Source organism: Oncorhynchus clarkii, chromosome 8 (genome assembly GCF_045791955.1).
Source record: "Oncorhynchus clarkii lewisi isolate Uvic-CL-2024 chromosome 8, UVic_Ocla_1.0, whole genome shotgun sequence".
Classification (NCBI taxonomy): Eukaryota; Metazoa; Chordata; class Actinopteri; order Salmoniformes; family Salmonidae; genus Oncorhynchus; species Oncorhynchus clarkii.
Window position 1 is genome coordinate 20,588,481 of NC_092154.1, and position 20,543 is coordinate 20,609,023.

The following is a 20,543-nucleotide window of genomic DNA, read 5'->3' on the forward strand; positions in this document are numbered from 1 at the left end:
TGGAGGGTACTATGGTGTTAAATGCTGAGCTGTAGTCGATGAACAGCATTCTCACATAGGTATTCCTCTTGTCCAGATGGGTTAGGGCAGTGTGCAGTGTGGTTGAGATTGCATCGTCTGTGGACCTATTTGGGCGGTAAGCAAATTGGAGTGGGTCTAGGGTGTCAGGTAGGGTGGAGGTGATATGGTCCTTGACTAGTCTCTCAAAGCACTTCATGATGACAGAAGTGAATGCTACAGGGCGGTAGTCGTTTAGCTCAGTTACCTTAGCTTTCTTGGGAACAGGAACAATGGTGGCCCTCTTGAAGCATGTGGGAACAGCAGACTGGGATAGGGATTGATTGAATATGTCCGTAAACACACCAGCCAGCTGGTCTGATTAAACTTGATTAAACTTGGTATCCACATACCTGACGATAACTGACAGCTGCAAGCAGTCTGGTGGGGCAATTTTTAACCACAGGGGCCCAGAGTTTTTTCTTATCTGTTAACCTAACCAGGAAAATTCTGGATCCTATAGGAATGTCAGTGATTAATCAGTTGTAAAAAGTTTTTTTTATAAGGGCTATGATGGGACCAGTTTTTCCTAATCGCCCTGTCAAACTGCAGCAACCTTATATTTGTTCATACTGTTAGGTTCTTCTTTTTCAGAGTAAATAACTCACGGACACTAGAGAAGCTTTAACCAAGTTTAATCATTCCCAAAGGTTCTGTACAGCTGTAATCAGACAGCAAAACATTTCAGACATCACAGTTTTATATACATCCTCCTTACAGTTTATGGATCCACAGGAAAGAAGGTAACCAGATACTAACCCTAATTACTCCCTTAAGGGGAGCTGACCTCACCCCTCACCTCCTGACCTCAACCCCTCCTTCACCTAATCCACAGATATCCATCTGTTTTCCCGATATCAACACATCGCTCTCCTCTCCTCCATCAAACACATTCCAAAGCCTTCTGTCTTTCTTCAGAGAACCATTCACTTCTAACAGAACACCCAGTCTCTTTCATTTCCTATCATTCATTTACTACCTCAATGATCAAAGTTTAGCCGACTCCAACAATATGAATTAAATGTAGACCAAATTTCCTCTACCCAGACACGGAGACAACAGCTGATAGACAATAGAACTCACAGAGCTGAGCTTGCTTTATGCATGTTTGCATCATGCAGGCCTATGCAACTTAAAACATTTACTCACAACTGTCATCACTATTATGTTGATTGATTCATTAAAGTTAATCATTTTGTATTGAAAACATATAGGCAGCCTAGCCAGCCCAATTTTGAATATAAACAACGTTTTATCACATTCACATTTTCTCCTGACACACAAACACTATAAATACATAACGTTACCAATTAGTTTACCCTGTCCATCTGGTCAGGGTAAGTGCACTGCACACAGCGCATAGGCTGTATGCAGCAACTCTTATTAGTAGTCTTCATTTGATCAGACTGAAAAATGTTCTTGTTTTCATTCCATACAGCATGTCAGATCTCTAAGCTTCAGGTGTAGCCTAGACTGCTGCAACAATTATGTAATTCGTTTTTTTGCTTGTGTCTGTCAGGAGTGTTTATGTGTTAACATCTTTGCTAAATAAATACTGGAGGAAAGTGGAAAGCCTACTTGAGCGCACGTGAAAGAATTTGCTGTGTCAACCTCTCTCTTTAATCAAACTTTTAATTGATGATGCGATGGAAGCTATTAAATCATTCTGCATTGATTTCGATATCCCAGAAAGGACAGTCGAAAGTTCCATATGTTCAGCAAGTAAAGCATCATAACGTACAACTACCTCTGCAAGCTCCTTGTAGTTGCCCTTGTTAGCGCAATGTTCCCTCTCGTCGTGTCCTCTAAAAGCCTATTCTTGCATGCCCAAAAACGCAGTGGTGTTGATAAGCCGCTTGAGAACATCCCTGTTTCTTCTTACTTTCTTGTTGTGTTGCACAGTTTGAATATGCAGACTTTCATCATGATTGAAGAAGAAGCTTAAATCTGATGTGGGCATTTTTATGCTCCCTGCTTTTGTTTTGACGTTTAGCTGATCGATATATGTTCTTTAGGCCACTATACTCCCCTGTCGCCCAAGGCTCAGATTTTCCAAAAAGCAGGCAAGGCCAGCAATACATGCGGCTTGATGAAAGGCTCCATGTTAGCCAGCTATACATTTGATACCAGTTGGTATTGAATGCCCGCTGCATTTCATCCTTCTTCGTGAAACTGATCTCAGGCAGAGGTCGACCCCTCTAATTCGTACCTTTTCCGTGTACCCCAGAGAATGAAAGGGGTTCTTCAACGATGAAAACTACAGACTCGAGCTTGTAGCTAGCTACTGGCTACTGAAATAAGCAAGTCAAATTGAAATAAATTGTACAAACTAGGCACAAAAATAAAGTTCTAAAACCAAGAAAAACATTTATAATCTACCCCCTCTGTCCCCTGTAATTTGAATAAACTAATTTGAATTGAATAATATCCCCAAAAAACTATCCCTTTTCAATTTCTATCCAATAATGTCACCAACTCACCAAGCTTCTCAACACATAGAACCCCAATACAACACAGTAGGTTTATTCTCTGATCCTAATCCTATGATTTGGATGGACAACATCCAATCATAGGTCAGTTCTGTTGTGTCTTTGGCATCATTAAACTGAAGACTTATTTTATCAAATAAATTCTCTGTAATTATTATTACGTGATTAAACTAAGCATGTAAATGTAATTAACTAGGAAGTCGGGGCACCAAAGAAAATCTTCAGATTACAAAGTTATAATTTTCCTAATATAGCTTTCAGATATTTTAATATCTGACCATTTAGTCTTCTAATTGATGAATTATTCTTAACCTCACGTTAGTCTCATTCCAAATGTCGTAAATTGTTGGTTATCTGCATGAACCCAGTCTTCACTATGAATCATCCATACATCAATTGTCTCATTAATTAATTTATTAACTAACTAAATAATCACAGAAATGCACAAACAAACAAATAAAGTAGATATGGTTACAAGGAAATGATAGGGGATGTGCCCTAGTGGGCTAAACAGGCATGGCGGCTTGGTAAACAAAGAGACTGAGAAAGGCACGAAAGACAAAAGACACTACACAGTTGACAATTATAACAATTTAATTGCTAATCCTTTGCACATGAACGCTCACTCATTCGGGAATAATTGCAATCAATAAATATATTTACGCTCAGTGTGTCGTCATGATCTCTATTGGAATTGTCCTTCTTTCTGTTGGAAGTTCATCCGCCCGTCTTTCGTGGTTAGAATGGTTACTTCCCATTCAGAAATGTTCTTATAGAATAGATGTTTCGGCGGTTGTCGGCCTTCGCATTCAATTCCTAGCTGCACACTAGTAATTAGTATCGAAGATTTGCTCTTATTCTGTCGGTATCGATAGTCTCAGATTTTCAACAACCATTACAAACTTAGCTTATACTCAGGTTTTAATGTCTCTACTCAAACCTTAGCCCTCTCGGTGATCGAGGTAAGCATGGTCTCCTGAGAAATTCCCAAGGTGGGGTTATATCCAGAACAGTAGGAAAGGGCTGTCCCATGACGCCAGATCAATGTCTGTGGAGTCCTTCATTAACCTCTTTGGGCTAGGTGGCAGTGTTTTGACGTCCGGATGAAAAGCATGCCCAAAGTAAACTGCCTGATACTCATGCCCAAAAGCTATGATATGCATATAATTGGTAGATTTGGATAGAAAACACTCTAAAGTTTCTAAAACTGTTAAAATAATGTCTGTGAGTATAACAGATATGGCCGGCGAAACCCTGAGGACAAACCATCCAAAAAAAAAAAACATTTCAGCCTACCACTGAAAAATGAGCTAGAATTTGTAGTTTTTCTAAGTGGCTCCCATTTTGTCTGTAGTGTTTTCATGCGTGTGGATGAGAACACGTTCTTTGTTGTTTATCTCCGGTAAAGACAATAACGATTCTCCGTCTTAAATGTTATCGTTTATTTACGTATTAGGGTCGCTGAGGTTTGATTATAAACGTTGTTTGACTTGTTTGGAGAATTTTTTCGTTAACATTTGGGATTCATTTTGTATGCATTTTGAACGAGGGAAACCGGTGGATTATTGAATGAAGAGCCCAGACAAACTGAGTTTTTGGGGTTATAAAGAAGGACTTTATCGAACAAAAGGACAATTTGTGATGTAGCTGGAACCTTTTGGAGTGCCAACAGAAGAAGATCTACAAAGGTAAGGCTTTTATTATATCGCTATTTCTGACTTTCATGGCGCATTTACCTGGTTGAAAAATGTTTTTTATGCTTTTGAATGCGGGGCGCTGTCCTCAGATGATCGCATGGTGTGCTTTCGCCGTAAAGCCTTTTTGAAATCTGACACAGCGGCTGGATTAACAAGAAGTTAAGCTTTATTTTGATGTATGAGACTTGTATTTTCATGAATGTTAAATATTTCTATTTCTGTCATTTGAATTTCATGCTCTGCAATTTCACCGGATGTTGTCGAGGTGAGTCGCTAGCAAAACGCCTGCGCCAAAAGGTTAAACAGTTTAAAATCACATTACATAATTTCACAAATAGTTTAATCTTTACTCGTTCATTTTATACAACAATTAAATGCAAACCTCACAACTGAGACTCTTGTATAAACAGAGTTATGGTAATGTGGCTGTATTGTCTCTTATGAGTTTCACAAACATTAAACGAAATGTTTAATAGTCGTAGCTGGATTCTCCCCCGACCGTGTACACATTCTCCAAAACATGGACATTGTTCAGTTCTCAAGTTCTATGATGGAGAAGAGGTTCCTTTGTTCTCCTGCGAAACCTCTCTATACTGCCTGGCCATGAGGAGAGAGACTCCTCTAAGAATTTAGGACCTGTGATAACAGAGCCTGGGTGTAGGAGGAAGAGAGACGTGGGGAGAGAGAGAGGGGGATAGTGCTCGCTATACCCAAAGAGGGCCATCTCATGACAGTTCATGGTTGGTTGGAGGTCGTCCTCCGGAAGTGATCATAATTACCATGTAGGTCTATGGAAGGGGGTGATGCCTACGAGCCTCCTAGGTTTTGTATTGAAGTCAATGTAACTAGAGGAGGACAGAAGCTAGCTGTCCTCCGGCTACACCATGGTGCTACCCCAGAGAGTGCTGTTGAAGTTGCTGTAGACCTTGATTGCAAAACAGTGTGTTTTAAGCAATTATTTGGTGACGTGAATATATTTAGTATAGTTTTATGTAAAAGTTTTTCACTTTTTATTTTCATGAAATTTCACTGAGGAGGCCCCTTCCTCCTCTGAGGAGTATCCACTGCTTGGTCTGTGGTCGCTGTTATGAAGTAGGTCTATGTCTCTCAGATATTTATCCAGCGTGTTATTCCCATATAGTTAAGACTATAATGTGATTAAGGGATTGAATAAATATGCTTTTATCTTAACCTGTGGCCATTCTGATTATAATATGTATAATATTAAATATATCAATGGAACACTAGCCACTTGAATAATGTTTACATACTGCTTTACTCATTTCTTATGTATATACTGTATTCTATTCTACTGTATTTTAGTCAATGCCACTCTGACATTGCTCATCCTAATATTTATATATTTCTTAATTCCATTGTTTTACTTTTAGATTTGTATTGTGTTGTTGTGAATTGTTAGATACTACTGCACTGTTGGAGCTAGGAACACAAGCATTTCGCTACACCCGCAATAACATCTGCTAAATATGTGTATGTGACACAATTTGATTTGATTTATATTCATGACTGGTAACAAGCCATCCATGGCTTTTGAGCATCACTTTCCGGCTTTAGCCATGTGGAGAAAATACTTTTAAGCAGACGCCATTAAAGTCAATGACATATCCCTTTGAACTTCTTTGATCTAGAGGTGGTGTAAAAAGCTACAAAAAAAGCTCTGTTTTAAATGATCCCTACATGTTGAGTGAGATTGGTGAGATTGCATGCAACGCTAACCACACTACACACAACCACACTACACACAACCACACTACACACAACCACTCTACACACGACCACTCTGCACACACAGTAGGGCTATTATTAAGCTGCGCAAACAAGAGTAAGCAGACACTTCTACCACACAGACACACATATCTGTCATCCCAACACAATACCTGGTTGCTGCTCAGTGGCTACTGCTTTCTGTCAATCAGTCAGCCGTCCATATCCGCTCCCGCCTGAGGTGACTGTGTCCACATGGGCGGTGGACACATCCCGCCAGGACTCCCAGCACCCCCAGAGAGAGCTCCCATATGACTCCCCCGGAAGGGGCCCACACTTTACCTCGGCCCGTTGCAGTGACCATATTCCCGCCACATTGGCAGTCATGAGTCATGACCGCAGTAAAATTCCATGTGACCGTTGAGTCATGGTATTCTCCTTTTATGCACTCTGGATATGCTTAGATAGTACACAACTTGCTAACGAATATCAAGTCTTAATGACCTGATACTCAGGGCTCTATTGTCTCTCTAACCACTCTGACATCAATGCAAATACAATCTAAAATCACATCAAACACATTTCATCAACTGTAGGCCTATAGTACTTTTAAAACTCACCTCACTGGGATGATCAATTTGAAGAAAGAAGTTCAACAGCAGGTTGAAACACTGTAAAACATGGTTGTTGTGGATGTTATTTTCAAAGCCTAACAACGAAATGGACAGCTCTTTACTTCAAAACAACCCATTTGCATATTAGATCTTATGCATATGCAATAGTTTTATGAGCCCAAGCCTGACAATACGTAGCCTACCACATATTAGGCATGGTAGAAAAACACAATACAAAACTGATTTAAAATGTCTTTGGTACATAATTGGTCTAGCCTATACTCCAAAATTAAACAAATTAGAGTAATCGTGGACTGCATTATTATGCATACTCGATGGACTGGTTACCTTATGCTACGCTCCAAAATGTACATCCATGAGTCTGGGAGAGAATGTATAGCCCTAGGCGATGCTGTTGGTTCATTGATTGTGCAGTGTAGCTTACAGTTAGCCTAGAGTTAGTGAATTAGATTTTGAATAGCCTAGTAATAAGGCATATTTTATATTTTCATAATTCATTGGGTGACCTGTTATCTTTAGTTATACAGAATATCTCACCACCATGTGTTTCCATCTCCTCCTCTCGCTCCTTTGTTCCTTTCTCCAGCACACAGAGGGGCTGTCATCAGTTTAATGAAAACATGTTACTATCCATGTTCCCGAACAGATTTCACTTGGTTTCCCAAATTAAGCACTGGGTAACTGCAGGAACAAGGTTGGAGAGCCCATCGCATACAGAGTTTGGGCAGAATATCACCGTTCGGGGCAGCGAGAGCATGCTTCTCAAACAGTGGTTGATGCATGGATTGAAAAAGGAGTCCTCATATTTATTTCTCAGCTGCTCATATTAACCACATGCTCCGCTATAAAACCGAAATAGCCTACAAAACGTGTGGCCTCCATTAGCTATTCCAGTGCATACAGATGACATGTCTTCTTCCCCTGCCTCTGTTCCTGCCCATTTGATGAATGGGCCATTCTAAATCTAAACTAAGTTTGCATATTAGTAAAGAGGAGATTAAATTGAGAATAGTCTGATGGATAAAAATATGATCACTTGATGAGACAACAGCTATGCAGCCTGAGGCAAGGAACAGAGCAAGCTTTCTTAGGTACTTTCTCAAATCATCAATAGCCTACAGTCGCATCATGCAGACCATATATGTATTGATTTCTAAGACATTATAAGGTTTGTATCATTCACAACTAAAGTTGCCAAATAACTCTAAATCTAGTATTTTAGTATTTTATTTATTTGTTTCAAATTATCACTTTTACTCTCAACATAGCCACTTCACATGAGCACTCTCTCCATAATGGGAAAACTATCCTTTCTATTTTATCATTCAATTATATTCTTCTTATTATAAAATCATATCAAATTAAATAATGGAACAGGACTTATAAGCATATCTTGTCAGCTAAATTAACAAATCTGCAGCCTATGGCATGGAGCATAGCCAGATAACGTAGGCCTACAGTAGGCCAACTCATATTCCGATCTTCTGAAATACATTTTCTTCATATGTTTCTTTAGACCTGACTAAAATAAGTCATGGATTTATTGTGATGGTGTGTATTAAATTGATTTACTAGACTTTTTAAAATGTAGATGTTCCAAAGGGATGCATCAGGGGCTTGTACGTGTGGAGGCCTGGAGATGCTAAACATGTTTATGTTAATTAACGGTCAGTTACCATGAGACCGGCAGCCTTTTGCATGACAATAACTGGCTGACAAAATGTCATGACCGCCACAGCCCTAAATATACCTCACCTTATCTCACCTGCCCGCCTCCACACTGGTTCAGTCTGGCTTTGTGGAAAGTTTGTGGATTGTTTAACATATGAAGCTGATGGATTAACCCTTTGAGACTGGTTATTGATTAATCTAATGGTGTATTGATTATGAATACCTGACACTCTCCTCCACAGGCCTGTGGCTGTAACCAGGTGGGCTCAATGACCCAGCAGTGTAACCCCAACACAGGCTGCTGCTTGTGCCGGGAACAGTCTCACGGAAAGAAGTGCAGTGAGTGTAGGCTGGGCTACTGGGACTTCCCTCAATGCATTTCCTGCATCTGCAACATGGCTGGTTCGGACATCCAAACCTGTTGTGCAGACCAGGATGTTTGCGCCTGTGTAGACAGGACTGGGCAATGCAGCTGCAAAGTAACCCACAACCACCAGTTGATTGTAGTCTACTCTATTTTCTATCTATCGATCACTTAGGATATTCATCACAGGATGCTGTGTCAGGTGATTGCATCAGAGTTTTCAAAATACGTGACAGCAATCACCTACAATGAAATTATCCCAAAAGAAACCAAAGCCAGCTCTCCTGATGTCTAGCCAGCACTGAAATAATATCTGTTTTTGAAGTTGAAGTTATATAGCATTACTAGGCGTGTTTTTAAGCCTCTAACTGCAATTACCTGTTAATGTCACATTAGCGTGACTATAGCAGATTTCTCCATATAGCCTTTATCTCAACAGCAGCGCTCTAGTGCTCCGCATCTACCTAGTATCTTCCCTATCTGGGCTCAGCACGGGGCCTGTCGCCAGGTTTTGGCAGGCAGGGCAGCGTCTGTGTGTGGGAGGGAGTGTGAGATGGAAATAGACCTGATGTGAGGGGGGTGGGGGAGTGGGGGGGCATTCAGATCAGCTAGCGCCAGGCAGGCAGGCGTTGCCATCCCCAGCTCCCTGCCTCAGGGTGACAGTGCAGTGACAGGCTGTCACGCAGTGCCAGCGATGGGAGGTGATGACCCTCATTAACAGAGAGAGAGAGACAGACAGAGAGATTTAAAAAGCTACTTTCGACTCTGAAGTAAAAGTGACATTTGAAGAAGAGAATACTGTGTGTTGTTGGGTCTCTTGTTGTGCTGTTTAGTGTGTGTGTGTGTGTGTGTGTGTGTGTGTGTGTGTGTGTCTTTCCTTGCTGACTGTTTATTTTAGACTACTGGGATGGAGGGATGAAGGGATAGAGGGAAGAGGTTGATGGGGTCTGGGGGACGTTAGTGAAGGTCACGGTGATGGACGGATAGATGGACAACTGTGGCTGGTGGGGTGGCATGGCTCTGTGTGTTACATGAAGCCATAGCAATAAAATTGCTGGCATCCTTAGCACAGGGGCTTAAGCAAGGTTGGGCCTAGGTGGGTGCATGTCCACCCACTGTGGAACCAGGCTCACCTAATCAGATTGAGGCCCAAAAATATTATATATATTTATTTGATTTGCTGTACTTGTGTTTCAAACGGGACATTATTTGTCTTTTTACCTTAGCACAGTACCTGACTTGGGCAGGAGCTCACCGGAACTGAGTACTGGCATCCCAAATGTTCTTCTGCTTGAGTTCCTGCATCTCCTATAGAATATTAACTCAAAAGTATTGAGGAGATCCTGGACCTAAATGTAAATGGTACGCCAAAATGAGTACCTATTTCAGTCCAAGTCAAGCAATGGCCTAAACATACACCATCAGATAGAATTCATAGCAAGCAGTAAGGAAGGGGTGGGACAACTAAAGGGATACACACAAAGTGTACATCCTTCCATGACATAGACTGACCAGGTGAATCTAGGTGAAGGCTAGGATCCCTTATTGATGTCACTTGTTAAATCCACTTCAATCCGTGTAGTTGAAGGGAAGGAGACAGGCTAAAGAAGGATTTTTAAGCCTTGAGACAATTCAGACATAGATTGTGTATACAGTTGAAGTCAGAAGTTTACATACACCTTAGCCAAAATACTTTTAAACTCACATACATTTAAACTTTTTCACAATTCCTGACATTTAATCCAAGTAAAAATGTTCTGTCTTAGGTCAGTTAGTATCACCACTTTATTTTAAGAATGTGAAATATCAGAATAATAGCAGAGAGAATTATATTTTTTCAGCTTTTTTTTTTTCAGCCACCTACATGCTTCACAGTTGGGATGGTGTTCTTCGTCTTGCAAGCCTCTCCCTTTTTCCTCCAAACATAACGATGGTCATTATGGCCATCATCAGACCAGAGGAAATTTCTCCTAAAAGTACGATCTTTGTCCCCATGTGCAGTTGCAAACCGTAGTCTGGCTTTTTTATGGCCGTTTTGGAGCAGTGGCTTCTTCCTTGCTGAGCGGCTTTTCAGGTTATGTCGATATAGAACTTGTTTTACTGTGGATATAGATACTTTTGTACCTGTTTCCTCCAGCATCTTCACAAGGTCCTTTGCTGTTGTTCTGGGATTGATTTACGCTTTTCACACCAAAGTATGTTCATCTCTAGGAGACAGAACACGTCTTCTTCCTGAGTGGTATGTCGGCTGCGTGGTCCCATGGTGTTTATACTTGCGTACAATTATTTGTACAGATGAACGTGGTACCTTCAGGCGTTTGTAAATTGCTCCCAAGGATGAACCAGACATGTGGAGGTCTACAATTTTTTTTCTGAGGTCTTGGCTGATTTCTTTAGATTTTCCCATGATGTCAAGCAAAGAGGCACAGAGTTTGAAGGTAGGCCTATCAGAAGCTTATACATCTGTGACATAATTTTCTGGAATTTTCCAAGCTGTTTAAAGGCACAGTCAACTTAGTGTATATAAACTTCTGACCCACTGGAATTGTGATACAGTGAATTGTAAGTGAAATAATCTGTCTGTAAACAATTGTTGGAAAAATTACTTGTCTCATGCACAAAGTAGATGTCCTAACCTACTTGCCAAAACTATAGTTTGTTAACAAGATATTTGTGGAATGGTTGAAAAACGAGTTTTAATGACTGCAACCTAAGTGTATGTAAACTTCTGACTTCAACTGTATGTGCTATTCAGAGACTGAATGGGCAAAACAAAATATTTAAGTTCCTTTGAATGGACAACAAAGGATTTAAGTGCCTTTGAACAGGGACATCCAGCTAACTTGACACAACTATGGGAAGCATTGGAGTCAACATGGGCCAGCATCCCTGTGGAACGCTTCGACACCTTGTAGAGTCCATGTCCCAGCGAATTGAGGCTGTTCTGAGGGCAAAAGCAGGGAGTGCAACTCAATATTAGGAAGGTGTTCTTTTATTTGGCAGATGTCTTTCAGGATACTTAAGGACATCACACATACAATCTGGTGCTGTTTATAAAATCTATTTCATAATAGGCCTATGTAATGAATTTGAATTATACTTGATTATTAACTCCCCCACAAAATTAAATAATAACTTATCAATATCAAAATAACGGGCTGGTTCTGGCACATGCACTGATACCATGTGCATTAAACAGTAGCTATCGCTGTGTAGGCTAGGCTCCACTTTGCAGGCTACTCATCGTTAGCTAGCTAGCTAAGACTCATTAGCCAACTTGGCTAGCAAAAATAAGTAAAGTGGCCAAACAAAGCTCACTGTTAAATGATTTTAAGATACTTTTTTCTTTGTGTATAGAAGAAAGAGTTATTTGAAATCAGAGATTTCGCCCTCGATCTGTGATTATATTGATCTAATGGAGGGCCTTAAAAAAGTGTTTCGGTACATTCAGAGACAAGGACCAGCACCACAACACTGTTTTTATTCAACACTTTTAGAAATCATGAATCACGCTTCTCCACTCCGACTCACACTCTCTCGGTCCCTCCCGCTGAGACATAATCATCAGTCCATCAGTTCAAATTAAAATGTAAATTTATGCTCTAACGTGCCTCGCTACAACAACTGACCTATTACCAGTGTTTTATTAATATAGCCAAACATGAGACTCGAGTTTTGAAATATAAGGCTCTACGTTATTTATAATAAGGGGTAAGCCTACATGGAGAAAAATCGAGTCAATGCAAATAGCCTATCATTTTTGGAATGTAATTTAATTGAAAATAGCACTTTGCCCTGTATGCTGTTGATCATTTAATTGATATCACACAATACATTGTAGGCGGACTTGATCTCCCGCTCTCAGCAGAGAATTGCACTCTGCTCGCATTTTGACTCAAAATGATCTTGACTAAGAAACGGTTGGTGACCAGTGTTGTTTACTGTGATCATTAATGATATGTCAGGGCATTATGTTCTAGTCTATTAATTATAGGGGTTTATTATTATTGGAGGTCTATGTGAGTCGTATGTTAAAAGAGTCATGGATTAACGTAGGCCTATTTGGTCTGTAATGCGAAATCACATGTTAGATGGTTTGTTGTGTGCGATCGATTACAGTAGGTTATATGGTAGGCTTTGTTTTAATGATAATTTGAGTGGCCAAATTTTGGCCCACCTACATTTTTGCTGGCCTGCCATCAACGGATTTCTACACCCGTGCCATAGCATCCTCTTTACAGTCTGGTGTGTAAACAAAACATCTTTACATTTAATGTCTGTTATGAATGTGGCTTCTCAGTTCTCCCTGCTTTAGGAGTGTACTAACTAGGGAAGCATCAGTTAAGATCGAAGGGAAACTTTTCATATAAAATACACCCTTATCAGGACTGTCACTGTTTCTGTCTGCTGTATGTGAGGGTATGCCCCTTATCATTCCTCCTCTGTGACATGTGAGCCCCGTTGAAATGCACCTACTCTACCTATTGAAATGGCTGCCTTGGTATTCTTCTGAATAGAATCTTCTTTGATCAATATAGAGCAGAGTAAGGTGAAGAGAACAAGAGATTACTGTCACAGTTATTTATAGCTTGGCTCTGTCTTAATTCAGATATCTCCCTAGGCCTGTAATATGTTTGCAAATCTATTCAGATGTGTTTTGTATTCAGGTCTTATGTGTACTGAAAACTACAATAATACTGTACCTGCTATGTATTTGACAATAATGACCAGCCATTTTGGACTACAAATAGCAGTCTTATTGCTGAGTGTCTGTGTGTTGTGTCCCAGGCAAATATACAGGGCCTGAAGTGTGACAAGTGTAAGTTGGGGACGTTTGGCGTGAGCACCAGGAACCCACTGGGCTGCAGTCAGTGTTACTGCTTCGGTATGACCAGCAACTGCAGTGAGGCACAGGGCCTCATCCGCATGTGGGCAAGTCGAGTCATGAAGAAATGTGACAGAAATGCACACACAGCATACATGTACTGCATCCCCTATCACATGCAAGTCCACCCACTCACAGGCACAGACTGAGGTACAGTATTTGTACACAAGCATACAGTTCCTGTGTGTGCACTCAAATACATCACACAACACACACACACGTGTGTGCACACACACATATCTTGAACTATGTGTACTGTGTGGCTCAGTAGGTAGAGAATGGTGCTTGCAATGCCAGGGTTGTGGGTTCAATTCCCAAGAGGGACCAATACAAAAATGTATACACTCCCTACTGTAAGTTGCTTTGGATAAGCAACAGTTTGTATTTACATGAGAGTGGTTCTCCTCCATTCTTCATTCCCGGCCAGGTATTTATTCCTCATCTTATTTTACTGTAATTTATGGGACGTAGAGAGAATCAAGGGGACCAGGCACAAACAGGAGGCTAGCCTGGTACCAGGGAGGTATAGGGTGCTTGAAAGCAGGCAGAGTCTGGGAGTTGTAGCTTCCATGTTTGTTTTAATAAGGATTTCCTGCCAGTGCGCCACAGACCTGATAACTCTCCGCCCGCTGTAACCATGGAGACCGTGGCTGAGGACATTGGCAGAGGGACCCTTCTTTCATATAAATGGAAACGACAAACAACTTAAATAAAGGTTGCCGTCCCAAAGTTAATCTAAGTTTGTTTGCTATAAGACTATGAGTAAAAATAGAGCCAGTTGAGAATCCTCTCCCTCATTTATTGGAAGGCAGGAGCTTTTCTCTAAGTCAGTGAGTCGTGTGATTGCATGGTGAGGTGAGGGGCACAGCCCGGCCCCTCTGGAGCCTTTAGTGAGCCCTACCCTGGATATTTAGATGGGAGTGGTAAGGAGGAGTCTAAAAAACACTATTTTGCTCAATTCTTCTTTTTTTTTTTACCCTTTTGTGTGTTTACTTGACCGTATTTATACTTGGGATATCGCTTTTCAACAGTAAAAGTTCACAAATCGCTGGAGGACGTCTTTAAAACAGGGTCTCAGAGGCATAGCCTACTGTACAGGAGTGGCTTCTTAAAGATATTCATGCTCTATTTGCCCAGTGAAACATGTCTCTGGCCTCAGGATGTGAAATGCATTTAATCTACGACTACAGGAGAGGCTGAGTCCTGGTGTGGTATTGGAGAATAGACTTGTCCAATGTCACAGAGGCTGTTTTTCTTTTGAAATACCCTTTGCATAATCCACTTGCAACATAAGCACTTCGAATCCTTGGAAAAGACCTTCTCAAATACATCCCATTATCTGTGTATTTTGTGTGACATTTATAAGTGATGCTGTTTGTTTGTTGTCTCTGTGTTGCTGCAGTTGTCCCTGAAACCAGAACAGACCAAGCTGCCCCTAGTGGACAGAGACAACCAGCAGGAGACCACACGTGGAGTGACCTTCCAGCACCCAGAGATCATCGCTAACGCTGACCTGGTCACCCAGAAGTTGACCCAGAAGTTGACCAAAACCTACTACTGGAGACTGCCTGAACAGTTCCAGGCGTCCATGGTGAGGGCACCCTCCTCTCAAAATGATTTAACAAGTTGTGTGTGTACAATCGACCACTGACATATACTGTATAATTGCTTGGGACTGATTCATGTGTTTGAATTGAGAACTGGTGAACATTGCTGCTTTAAAACACTATCCAACTTGCACGTATCAGGAGTTGACTATATTCTGTATTTTTCCCAATAGCTTTTCAAAGCTAGATTTTAACCTCTAAAGATACAGTAATGATAAATTGACACTGAAGTGATGTTATGAACATGTTATGTTTTTCAAAAAGAGTAGAAGTACAAAGATAAGAATGTCATGACAATGGAGGACTTTATGGACGTGCTGTTTTATGTTGACTACGTCCTCATTCAGAGTTCCCATGGGAACATGATGAGACATAGCAGGTGAGCTCTCCTCTCTGTCTCTGAACACATGATGGGCTAAACTGATAGAGAGCTAAGGCATTGACTGTTTACTTTACACTCTTCATTTCAGTATCACTGCCAGCTTAATCATGTCATGTTAACATGGATCACCCTCTGCCTTCAACACTGACCTGTTCAATCCATGTAATGAACTAGGGGCAATAGCATAATAGCATATTTTAAGCATAGAGAAGAGAATGCAGAATGTCCATGGAAAAGCTTTGGATTGTTGCCATTGGCTCACATGGCTGTCTCTCTCTCCCTTTCTCTTCCTTTCTCTCTCTCCCTCTCTCTCTCCACTAAACCCAGAATTTCTATGGAGGTGGCAGAGGAGGGAAGGCCGTCCATGGAAAGTGAGTGGGCTCACCAGGTAGAGAAGTGTGACTGCCCCCTGGGCTACTCCGGACTGTCCTGCGAGGTAGGTTAGCTAGCCACACCACCTGCTGTGTGTGTGTGCCTCCCATCAGACCATCAGCCATGGCGACAGGGTCATTCATCAGAGAGGGCTGTGTATGTGCGTCTCCCATCAGACCATCAGCCATGGCGACAGGGTCATCCATCAGAGAGGGCTGTGTATGTGTGTCTCCCATCATATCATCACCCATGGCGACAGATCATCAGTCATGGCGACCAGAGATGGCTGTGTGTGTGTGTGTGTGTGTGTGTGTGTGTGTGTGTGTGTGTGTGTGTGTGTGTGTGTGTGTGTGTGTGTGTGTGTGTGTGTGTCAGTCACGGTCCAATCAGATCCACAGCCGTGGAGTCAGGCTGAAACACCTGTTAGAAACAGTTCACATCCTTCTCATCAAAACTGCTAGCTCTCCCCCTCTTTCTCCCACCTCCGTCCAGACACCTCGTGCTCCCCCATTCTTTAGTGCGTCTCTACTCCACTCCTAATGAACTCTTGTTGTGTTACTACGACAACCTCCATCCAGACCTGAGTGTTACTGATGTGTCTCCTACTGGATCCCTCATAAATGTGGCTGTAAGAAAACCAGACAGATGGCAATAATTTGAAGCTGCCACATAGTTAATAAAGTATTTTTAAACAGGCGTTTAACGTGTTTGCGGGGAACAGATGGCGCCTCAAATTGACCCGATTAATTCTCAGTGAGTGTGTCTCGTTGGAGCTCCATAGGAGCCCGGGACTCCCACGAGTGGGGGGGTGGGGGGGGGGGGGGGGGGTGTAACAGCCTAACCGGTAACCGTCTGTCTGTGTTTCGCCCATCGGCAGGAATGTGTGGCCAGGTTGTACCGTCTATCTGCCCGTAGCGGTGGCGCGGCCTCCAGAGCAGACATTGGGAGCTGTGTGTAGTGCCAGTGCAACGGGCACAATGAGGCCTGTGACCCGGAGACATCCATCTGCCAGGTAAGCGCTTTACAACGTCCCTGTGACCTGAGGAGGACGGTGCCGTTGGCAATAGTTGGCAGGCTGCCCTGTGACTGCACCCATAAGAGTAGAGGATCAGCACATTTGTTCAGAAGCCAGTTGATAGGCTACATAGTCCAGTGGCACCAGGAAGTAGAACATAGTGTAGTGCCTGGAATAGATTTGACTGGTAAATGCTAATAACAATGTAGCAATAGAGAGCAGTCCATGTCATTTAATACAGAGCATAATGTGCCCTTCAGATATAAGGTCCTTTGGTCCTTTGGTCAAGATAAAACCAACCTTATTCTCTGCTTCCCAAATCATCCCCTAGAGCACGTAGAAGCCTGTCTTGCCTCATGTTATAGGCTGGAACTGAAACTCAATCCCAGCTATCATTTGCATTTGTGCTAATAACAATATAATTTGCATTTTACGGAGCCGGCAAATTGAAAATGTTAAATGGGTTTGTACAGCGTAATTTGGGTAATTGAGGTACACAGGAAGTTAATGAAACTCTTTTGAATACCCCGGCTCAGTAGGCCGCAACTTCTGCTGACTGATTAGTGTTTCTGCTCTGAATTGGCAGTTTGGCTCAGGCTCTGGAAGGGCCCTCACTTCAAAACAACAGTTAAGACACATGCACCCTCCACCCCGACAACCACTGTGTTTAGTTGAGTTAGATTCTGAAGGTGTGAATTCATTTTAAGTGAATCATCCATCAGAGTGAATGGTTGTGAATGTGGAACTGATATTAGTGTGTCTTCTCTACAGAACTGCCAGCACAACACAGAGGGGGACAGGTGTGAGTGCTGTGCCCCAGGATACTATGGTTTATTGAGGGGCAGACCCGGCGACTGCAAGCCCTGTGCCTGCCCCCTCACCAAACATGAGAACAAGTAAGTCACAGAGGCACAGTTGAATGGCTCTACTAATGTAAAATAACATCAGTTCTCATATGGAGCTCTCTTTCTTTTAGTTTCAGCCCTTCGAGTGTGACAGAGGGATTGAATGACTACCACTGTGCTGCCTGCCCTGAGGGCCATGTGGGAAAGTACTATGAGAGGTAAGAACTCTCTACTGAACAAACCCACAAGGTAAGAACTCTCTACTGACCAAACCCACAAGGCTCTTTGTGAATTGTATTTTAACTGAACTCACCTCATCAGTGACTTTGCTATCCCACATTGCTAACAGAACATCACTTACTGTTAGTTATCTACTCTAAACATGGTTTTTGCTCCTCTAGATGTGCCACGGGTTACCACAGCGACCCCCGTGCCCCAGGCGGGGCCCCAACCGTGTGACCTCCGCTCAGGCCAGTGCCGCTGCCGCCCCGGGGCCACTGGACGCACCTGTAGTCAATGCATGAAGAGGCATGTATGTGGGCCCTCTGGGATCATGTGTACGTACACTAATATGACTTACTAATGCACTGTTTTCAATACACACACACACACTCAAAACTACTAGTACAGAAAAAAATCAGCAAGGTTTCTGAGTAGAGCTCTCTTTGTTGTTTTTTATGTTCGTTCAATATTGTAGACTAATCCTATTTTAGATTTTAGACCCCTAAATCACCTTTGTTGTGAGTCTTAAGTGGAAGAAAATTGTTTTGGGGACAGTTGTAAAACTGCCTAGCTACTTGAGGAATAACATAATTGCCCTTTATTTGCTCTTGACATTTAGGTTTATTGAATTCAAACAACTTTGTAGTGATTTCATGGTTAATATTGAAGATAGGCTGTAATATGTATTTATAAGCCTACATATCGCACTTGACTGCTAGCTACCTAGCTACCTAGCTACCTAGCTAGCTCTGTGTTTTTTTTGTTGTTGTTTGCTTTTGTATTTTTTAGCTGTGTTTACATGTTATCTCCATACCCCACTTGCCTAGCTACCGAGCGTTGCACACCTATTTTAATTTTTTGATGTCTAGTGTTCACCTTCTCTTCTTTACGTCATAGTCAAGCCACCTTTTGGGAATTGGGTGCTCCTCTATAGGTTGTGTCTGTTAAACGTGTTTATTTCTCTAAAATGTTGTGCACGAATTTGTTAACATCCCTGTTAGTGAGCATTTTTCTCGATTGCCAAGATAATCCATCCACCTGACAGGTGTGGCATATCAAGAAGCAGATATCATTAAATAGGTGCACCTTGTGCGGGGGACAATAAAAAGCCACTAAAATATGCAGTTTTGTCACACAACAAGTTTTGAGGCAGCGTGCAATTGGCATGCTGACTGCAGGAATGTCCACCAAAGCTGTTGCTAGAGAATGTAATGTTAATTTCTCTACCATAAGCCGCTTACAACGCCGTTTTAGAGAATTTGACAATACATCCAACCAGCCTCACAACCGCAGACCACATATATGGCATTGTGTGGGCGAGCGGTTTGCTAATGTATACAGTGCCTTGCGAAAGTATTCGGCCCCCTTGACCTTTGCGACCTTTTGCCACATTTCAGGCTTCAAACATAAAGATATAAAACTGTATTTTTTTGTGAAGAATCAACAACAAGTGGGACACAATCATGAAGTGGAACGACATTTATTGGATATTTCAAACTTTTTTAACAAATCAAAAACTGAAAAATTGGGCGTGCAAAATTATTCAGCCCCTTTACTTTCAGTGCAGCAAATTCTCTCCAGAAGTTCAGTGAGGATCTCTGAATGATCCAATGTTGACCTAAATGACTAATGATGACAATCCACCTGTGTGTAATCAAGTCTCCGTATAAATGCACCTGCACTGTGATAGTCTCAGAGGTCCGTTAAAAGCGCAGAGAGCATCATGAAGAACAAGGAACACACCAGGCAGGTCCGAGATACTGTTGTGAAGAAGTTTAAAGCCGGATTTGGATACAAAAATATTTCCCAAGCTTTAAACATCCCAAGGAGCACTGTGCAAGCGATAATATTGAAATGGAAGGAGTATCAGACCACTGCAAATCTACCAAGACCTGGCCGTCCCTCTAAACTTTCAGCTCATACAAGGAGAAGACTGATCAGAGATGCAGCCAAGAGGCCCATGATCACTCGGGATGAACTGCAGAGATCTACAGCTGAGGTGGGAGACTCTGTCCATAGGACAACAATTAGTCGTATATTGCACAAATCTGGCCTTTATGGAAGAGTGGCAAGTAGAAAGCCATTTCTTAAAGATATCCATAAAAAGTGTTGTTTAAAGTTTGCCCCAAGCCACCTGGGAGACACACCAAACATGTGGAAGAAGGTGCTCTGGTCAGATGAAACCAAAATTGAACTTTTTGGCAACAATGCAAAACGTTATGTTTGGCGTAAAAGCAACACAGCGCATCACCCTGAACACACCATCCCCACTGTCAAACATGGTGGTGGCAGCATCATTGTTTGGGCCTGCTTTTCTTCAGCAGGGACAGGGAAGATGGTTAAAATTGATGGGAAGATAGATGGAGCCAAATACAGGACCATTCTGGAAGAAAACCTGATGTAGTCTGCAAAAGACCTGAGACTGGGACGGAGATTTGTCTTCCAACAAGACAATGATCCAAAACATAAAGCAAAATCTATAATGGAATGGTTCAAAAATAAACATATCCAGGTGTTAGAATGGCCAAGTCAAAGTCCAGACCTGAATCCAATCGAGAATCTGTGGAAAGAACTGAA

General features: G+C 41.9%; 1 pseudogene; it reads left to right on the top strand.

The window, feature by feature from the left end:
- The window catches only part of LOC139415411 (laminin subunit alpha-2-like), a 152,841-nt pseudogene that overhangs the window by 97,918 nt on the left and 34,380 nt on the right, over positions 1-20,543 (top strand).